The 7,611-nt window shown below is 50.2% G+C and overlaps 1 long non-coding RNA gene across 1 annotated transcript; it reads left to right on the forward strand.

Annotated features, from left to right (window-relative positions):
* Nucleotides 1-2,151: 2,151 nt before the first annotated feature.
* Nucleotides 2,152-4,922, forward strand: LOC146397025 (uncharacterized). Its single transcript, XR_014826817.1, has 2 exons — nt 2,152-2,233; nt 2,372-4,922. It is a non-coding gene; the product is annotated as an uncharacterized LOC146397025 (long non-coding RNA).
* Nucleotides 4,923-7,611: the final 2,689 nt, after the last annotated feature.

A 7,611-nucleotide genomic window follows, 5' to 3' on the forward strand; every position in this document is an offset into this window, starting at 1 on the left:
AGAATCCAGGCTCTGTCCCTTGGAGGAATAAGGAGAAGGAGTGAGGGGAGGAGGAAGAAGAAGAGAAGAAGGGATAAGAGGAAGAGGAGGAGAAGGAAAAGGAAAGAGAATGTTAAAGAATGGAGAAACAGGAGTTCAAGTTGTTAGTTCAGCGGGTTAAGAACCCAACTAATATCCATAAGGATGTGGGTTCAATTGCTGGCTTCACTCAGTGGGTTAAGGATCCTGTGCTGCCACAAGCTGCAGTGTAGGTTGTGGTTGCAGCACAGATCTGGCATTGCTGTGGCTGTGGCATAGGCCGGCAGCTGCAGTTCTGATTCCGATTTGACCTCTGGCCCAAGAACTTCCATATGTTTCAGGTGTGGCACTAAAAGACCAAAAATAAATAAATAAATAAATAAAAATTTTTTTAAAATGGAGAAATATACTTGGCAGAGAATAAAGAGGGATAAAGTGGAGTAAGTGGAGGGACCCGGAAGTTTGGAGAGCCTTGAAGTGGCTGAGGTGCTATCCTTGGTCCTGACTGGCAAAGGGCCCAGGACTCGCCCAGAGTCCCTGTCGTGGATGGGGCTTCAAACTCCCTGCAATTTCTTTTGAAGGTGACTAGATAATTGTGGAGTAAAAACAAAGAACTTGAGCCTAATCTGGTGAGAAGCAAATCCACAGGTCTGATTTCTCCCCCTTTGGTCCCCTCTCCTTCTTCTGCCTTTTCCCATAGCATCTCCCTGTGCAGTCAATGCTCCTTGCAGGGGACAGATAGATGGGGCTCAGAGAACCCTGGGCAGAGACCCTGGGTAAGAGTGCAGGCACTTGAGCCCTGGGGGACCCTTGGCTTAAGTGGGGGTAAGTGAAAGTGCCCTGGGGGGAGGGAATGCTGTCCTGGTCAGATTAAAAGCAACTAGACCATGCCAAAAGTCTGAACAGATATTTTTCTTTCATTTTCTTTCCTGCTCCTTTGCAGAGCTTGAATACCAAGACCATTTTTTCCCTCCTTCAAAAAATTATGTGTAACGAGCTGTTCATAGGCAGGCCTTGTACAGCTGGGGGTTTAATCAGCTAGAGTCTAAGCACACAGGCATTCTGGCCTAATCCAATTCCCAACAGTTCATTAGGGGAAATATTCATCACCCAGAGATTACAGCAGGGCCAGGACTCTGAATGGATTCTAAAGAGCTGTCAGTGGAGCAGTAACTGTGCCAGCTGAGACAGGAGACCAGGTTGTATGGAGAGTCCTTGGCAGCTCCTGGCCATGTTCTGAGACTCTTGGTTCTACCAAGCTACTTCATAGGTACCTCAAAACAACAACAACAAAAAAAAAACCCACAAAAAAACAAACAAACAAAAAAAACCAAGAGAATCACTCTTTCTAGACCTTGGGGACCAGGCGCTGAGGGGGAAGATAGAAATGTCAACTGCCCTTGGGAGTCCCAGTTTAGAGGGGAGATACATGGACTCCTGCCTTTCAAGTCTTATGGGAGAGATATGGCTCTCACCCTCTAGACTGCCTTCTGAGCTCTCTGAAGAGTGCTAACATGTAAGTGATCATACATCTTTGTTCTAGAATCTCTAGCAAGAGGCAAGAAATTGCCTCCTCATAAAGGCATGGGTAGGAACACAACTCCTACCAGTTCCTATGTCAAATCAGAAGCAGAAATTGGAAACAGAAGGGAGGGTACAGACTCCAAACCAAGGGATACCATTACTTGCTTTCTGCCATGAGGGGTTGGGCCAAGCAAAGCCAGGCAGAGGGGATAAGGGACCTTTCCAAGATTAGCTTCTCCCAAATAGATGAGACCCTCACTGATGTCAAGGGACCTTTACCTCCTCATATTGTGAATCTCGAACACGTCTCTGTTGTTCCTGCCCACATGCCCATGTGAAGTTTGCGAAACATGTTGGTTTACCACCTCTGGCTTTCCTGATGCCACCCTCTGCCTGCCATTTTTCTCTTGTCCTCCTTGGTATTAGGGGTGGGGGTCTTGCCTTATGTTGCACACACTCATACCAGGGTGTTTCTGACCCAAGGGCAAGGCATTTACAGTGTTAGACTTTGGTCTCAAAGCTTGTAGTGCTTCCTATCCTTCAGTTCTAGACATGTTCCTGGGCACTGAAAAACTTGGTCCCCTGAAAAGCCCTCTTTTTTCTGCCTAGGTCCTCTGCCCTTCTTCCCTGGCCCAAGATAGAAATATGGGAGAGAAGGAACATGGAACACAAGGTCTACCCTCCTCTAGAGGTAAGGAAGAACTTCATGGAGGGAGGAAGTACACTGAAGCTGAGACCTGAAGGGAAGTAGGAGGCACCCAGATGTGGAGAGGGCAATGATTCTCAACCCTCTTGGCCCCTTCTTCTCCTTACACCTCTTCCTTCCCAGACTCCTGGGACCCATTCTTGGCTTGGTGCCCTTCAGTCCCGTCTCCAAATCCATCCTCCTCTACCTACACTCTACCTAACATCCAGTTTCCTCGAGGATCTCCCAACTCTGGGACCACAGCAGGACACCATCCCCCATGGATTCAGTTGAAAGACTTCAGACCTGGAGGAGGAGGACCCGGGGGTGAAGTCTGGATATTCTTCAAGGGAAATAACCAGAGCCTAGAAGCCACCTGGGTGCTGCCACTCTCAGACCCACATGCTCAGGAAGAACTCAGAGAGAGCATCAAGAAATGAGGACTGGGAGTTCCCGTCGTGGCGCAGTGGTTAACGAATCCGACTAGGAACCATGAGGTTGCAGGTTCGGTCCCTGCCCTTGCTTAGTGGGTTAACGATCCGGCGTTGCCGTGAGCTGTGGTGTAGGTCACAGACGCGGCTCGGATCCCGCGTTGCTGTGGCTCTGGCGTAGGCCGGTGGCTACAGCTCCGATTAGACCCCTAGCCTGGGAACCTCCATATGCCTCGGGAGCGGCCCCAAAGAAATAGCAAAAAGACAAAAAAAAAAAAAAAAAAAAAAAAGAAAAAAGAAAAAAAAGAAATGAGGACTGAGAACTTGGAGTCTGATGGTGAGGATAAGGTCCAGATAAGAAATGAAAAATCACCTGAACCACAATGATACATGAGAATTGTGAAGTGTGGGGATCCATAAATACCTTGCCACTTGGGTACAAACTACCTGACACTTGGGACCTGGAGCCAGGTCCAGCCAAATGAGAAGTGGTAACATAATTGCAGGCCTAGTTCCAAACCTTGTTTCCCCACTTGGCAGCTATTGAATCTTTGGTCAGCCACTGTTTTTTTATCTGATTCCAGTTCCCAAAAATCTGAAAAGAGGTGTGTCAATCAGGCCAAGGACCCAGGACAGAGATTTATTACAATGAACTGGCCAAAGTGATTGTGGGTGTTGGTAAACTAGGTCACCTTCCTAAGGAAGTGGGCCTGAGAGGGCAAGCCCCAAATCTGTAGGTCAGGTAATCAGGAAGGAAAGATTGGGAGCAAGCTGGACCCCCCTGGGCATTGGCATGGATTTTATCCACAGAGAGCAAGGCAAGGGAGATCTAGCAATTGTACAATTGTAGACCCAGCTGCTGTTTGCAGTCTCCTTCATCAAGAAGAGCTCAGTCCCTTGTAAAGGCTCACTTGATTAGGTCAGGTCCACAAAGGATAATCTCTCTGGTTTAATGTCAACTGATTAGGGGCCTTAACTACACCTTCAAAATCCCTTTTCAGTAGGACCTAGATTAGTCTTTGATCGAATAACTGGGGGAAGGTGTGTGTTTGGTACAAGGTGGCTGCTGCTCTGTCTTCCATTCTCACAACTTATCCTAGTTGAGACATCAAAAACCCATCACATGATGAAAATTATTTTTATAAAGATTAACTGTTAGGTACTCTTTGGAAAAGTTCCCAACTGCTAGGAGGAGTCTCTCTATGTAGGTTGGTCAAACCCACCTAACAGGAATTCACATACTGGGGAGATGGAGCTCCTTTTCCCTTAGCAAAGGGAGACAGACTAAAGAGGTTCCATCCTTAGGTATCTTTGGTCAGAAGGAAGGGCATCTCTTTGGGGCTCTGGGGTTAGTGGAAGTGGTGCAGGATGAGGAGGACCTCAAGATCACCAGCACTCCAGGATGCCCTGCCCTAGGTGTGGGGGCCACCAGAGCCAGAGCCACAGCAGCAGATGATGGGAACATCCTCAGTGACCAGTGGGGCTGCAGCAGGTAATTACCCGGCAGAAGCGAGGAACTGACAGGGTAATTATTAGCTTCTAATTGCAGGGCAAACCCAGGCCGAGATCCTCCTCTCCAAAGCAGAGGGCATTACTATTTGCATAGCAATTAATTACTTTGGGAGCTACGGAATTTAATTACCCACTAGTCCACAGGAGCCAATAATTAAATTACTCTCAGAAACAGGGTATTTATTTCCCAGTTAGGCTGAGCAGGTATCTTCTACCTTGGGGAGTGTGTCTGGGTGGTGACCCCTGAACTAATGGTTGGCCCTTGGCCTGAGCAGACGTGAGTTGTAAGCTCAGTGCCCCAGGAGGGAGTGTCCACACTGCGAGGCTGACAGATACCCAACACTCACAGATGCAGGCCTTCAAAGACCACTTGGACACATGGCACATTCAGACCCAGGGCTGGCACTCAGACCTGCAGTAGCCCATGGAGCTAGGCATGCTCAGCCACAGAGAATCACTCACATGGCAAAAAGAAGGGCAAAGAGACCAAATAGGACATATGGGGCTCATTTTGCCATAATTGTTTGGCCTAACTTGCATCAAAGTCCTAATATTTTTTTAGTGCTATGTATTTGGCCAACAGACTGTGATTCTGAGCCCATCCTGGAATCTCTTCACCCAATTTCTTCTCAAGGATGGAGTTGGGGTTGCAGTTGGGAGAGGCTCAGGACAAAGCGGGGGCTATGGAGGGCTGTGAAACTCCCATTTTGAATATCACTTGATAATCATTAAAACTAAATGTGAAAATTTAATGTTCCTGCATCAAAATGGTCATGTCAAAATGTCGTATACTCCTGAGGGATACGCTGCTAGAAAGTGGCCCCTTGGAGCAGAGCTGTGTTAGATCTAGCCTCTACTTCTCCCTCTTCAAAGAAAGCAAGGTGGGGCTGGGGTCATGGAGGTGAGAAGTTGCTAAGGGGAGGAGGAGCCACTGAGGGTATGCCTGGGCAACGTGTCCAGTGACTAGGACCCCCTGTCTCCCTGGCCTGAGAAACCTCGAGGTTGGGGAATGTCGGCCTCCCATCCCCCACTGCTTTCCCTTAAGTCCACCCCACTGCTCCCCACTGGTTGCCTGGGAGGTTGGCAGCTGCCAGGGGGTTGAGGCTTTCTCCTCCACTGTCTGCAGAGTGTGGGGTGAGGTGTCTGGCTCCGACACTAGGCATTCTAGCATTAGGACAGCCCGCAGTGTGATGTGGGTGACCCAGTCCTCTGGGCTGGTGGATCGCGGGGGCGGGGGGGGTCTCTGGGCACCATCCCACTCTGAGGGAGGATGGAAAGAACAGGGTTTGCTTTCCTTGCTCTTCACCCCCTTCATCTTGGGAAGGATCTCAGGCAGATCAAGTAGGTCCTGGTTATTCTGTCTTATTAGCTTCTTCCCCTCCCTTTCCTCCAGGTAATGTTATGGAGCCCCTACTGTGTGCAGATCCAGAGCCAGGCCACCTCCCTGCCCTGTGGCCTGTGGAGTTCCCAAATGACATGAGCTCCCAGCTCCTGACCCCTTGGAATTCCTTCCCAAGCCTAGAGCTGAGCCCCTGCCTCCACCCCTCCAATCTGGCCTCAAGGCCTCCCCAGGTGGGACCCCATAGGCACGTCTAATGAAGTCTCTCTGACTCTGTTCAGGGCACCCACCACCCGAGGAAGGAGCGGCCGGCCGGCCCGCAGCCCAGGCTGCTGACAGCAGCAATCCATCTCCATCACAGTAATGGCGTCCCCATTAATCGGCCATAAACTAATAAAGCAAGCACTTTCCACCCCTCACCCCCCCCAACTTCATTAAGTCTTTAGTACATTAATATGTCTTACTTAGTGTCAGCTAAGCCTCTTTCTCCATTTGGGGTGGAGCATGGTGCGGTGGGCGCCTTGCCCAGTGGGTGGGTGAACATGACCCCTCCCCTGGCCTGGGCAGAGGGGCTGCTGACTCAGGGCCACCCACTCCCGACTCCCTCCTCCACCACCACACCCTCGAGGGGCTTGAGAGGGAAGCAGAAGCAGGAGAACAGGAAACAGCGGAGCAAGAGTAGTGGGAGAAAGAGGAGAAAGGGGAGGCTGGAAGGAAGGAGGAGACCGGATGGGGATGGGGGAGGAGCTGTACACCTCCAAATTAAATTTGTGATTCAGGCATCAGATGGGCCGACAGCCAGAGATTAATTCAACTGATCGAGTTATAAAGAGCGGGAGGCCTGGGTAATCAATCTTGCAGCTGTCAGGCCGACAGGCAGGAGTATTAACCTGGCTAGACGGCACATACCGAGGACTTTTTCATTTCATTCACCCCAGCCATGTCCCTGACCACCTCTGGCCCGTCTCTCCAAATAATAATAATTGCAGCTGTTAACGATGACAGAGACAGGATGAGCGGACAGCTCCTCTGCCGGGGCCTCCTCCCCCAGATGTCCCATCCCTGGGTTTGAACACTCCCAGAAAGCAGAGGAAGTAACAGCTCTTGGTCTTCTTCAAAAGGTAGGGAAATAGAGGCGGGGACTCCAACTAGACCTTCAGACAGGCCAGAGTTGGGGCTGGGAAGGTCCTGTGAGGTGAAGGACAATGTCCTAGATCCCTTTTTGCCTTTTGAGAAAAGAGCTGTCCCCAAGCAGCTGGCTCAGCCCCTGGCACTTTCAGCTCTGGCCAAGGAAGCTGGGATCTGGAAGGTCAGACTGACCTATCTCCTGGCCTCTGCTGGCCCTGGTCATGAATCTGGGTCCTGGGGGATATGCGTGGGGGCCTCATCCCTGGCACAGGCCCCTGAGCTGGGCAGCTGCTCCTCTGGAAGCCACCTCCTCTCCTGCTCACTCTCCTGCCTGACAGTGTCAGTCCACACCTGACACTGGGGGTGGGGTTGGGGTCTCCCTGCAGAGACTTGTGGAAACACCATCCCTTGGGCAGAGAAGGGGTGGGGGTGGGGGCTCTGCCTTGAAGTTGACACCTCTCTCAGCTCCAGCTAATTTTCATCCTTCAAACCTTCATATCTCTTTCTTCCTCCTTGCTCCAGGGAAAGGAAGAAACAGTGTGTATGTGTGTGTGTGTGTGCGCGCGCGCGCACGTGTGCGCATGGGTATGTGTGTGTAAGAAGATGTGATGGTGGGGGCACCTTGAGGGCTTACTGGAGTTGAGCCAGGACCAGCTCAGCTCTCTGAAGTTGTCATGTCAGTGTGGTCTATGGATAGTGGAGACCTTGGAGGCCAAGATGAAAAGACACGAGCCAACTCCTCCTTTCTCTGTAAGAATCAGGCACAGGGTGAGTGGAGGTGGTTGTGGTCCCTGTAATGCTCAAACAAAAGCTATTATTATTATTACCAACCTAGGTGTCACCTCATCCCTGACCACAGCAATACAACAACTCTCATTTACTGTGTTCGAAGTAGCTAAACATTTTATATATGTTACAACTTTGATGCTCACAAAAAAGCAGTATGAAGTAGATTATTATTATTTTTTTTTTTG

This window comes from Sus scrofa, chromosome 14 (genome assembly GCF_054392235.1).
Source record: "Sus scrofa isolate SSC_HxYL_T2T_F1_AM1 chromosome 14, Sscrofa_HxYL_maternal_Yorkshire_Landrace_v2.0, whole genome shotgun sequence".
NCBI lineage: Eukaryota > Metazoa > Chordata > Mammalia > Artiodactyla > Suidae > Sus > Sus scrofa.